Source organism: Eimeria mitis, genomic scaffold (assembly GCF_000499745.2).
Source record: "Eimeria mitis Houghton genomic scaffold, Emh_scaff4012, whole genome shotgun sequence".
Taxonomy (NCBI): domain Eukaryota; phylum Apicomplexa; class Conoidasida; order Eucoccidiorida; family Eimeriidae; genus Eimeria; species Eimeria mitis.
Genome location: NW_013572348.1, coordinates 3,000 through 3,365, shown reverse-complemented (window position 1 = coordinate 3,365; position 366 = coordinate 3,000). Strand labels below are relative to the sequence as shown.

The 366-nt window shown below is 51.6% G+C and overlaps 1 protein-coding gene across 1 annotated transcript in view; it reads right to left on the bottom strand.

Moving 5' to 3' along the window:
• The window catches only part of EMH_0071560 (thrombospondin type 1 domain-containing protein, putative), a gene marked incomplete at both ends in the record, with an annotated part of 5,436 nt that overhangs the window by 2,190 nt on the left and 2,880 nt on the right, over nt 1–366 (bottom strand). The gene's annotated exons all lie outside the window — the stretch shown is intronic.

Below are 366 nucleotides of genomic sequence, written 5' to 3'. Positions count from 1 at the left end.
AAGGTCTCGAGTCGTCATCAGCTGCCCTGTTACATTCAGTTTCAGCTGCACAGCAAGGGGTATAATAAACTGAGATAAAACCTCAGCGGCCTCAATGAAGTAGAGAACCGCACAGCCCCTGCCCCACAATGCTGCAGGAATGGAACGAGAAACCACTGATCATACAGAAGGTTGTTTTAACAGTCAGCAATCCTTGTGGGAGAGCTGACGGAGAGACCTTTATTCCGCACCGCGTACGATGCAAGCGTACCGTCGCATGCGTTGCACGTCTTGGGGCAAGCATCCTTAACCCTCGTTTGGTGAGGAATGCCGGGTGGAAGTGTTTGATCTGGCTTAAGGTCTATCAGCCTGGCCTCGCAACCTTCT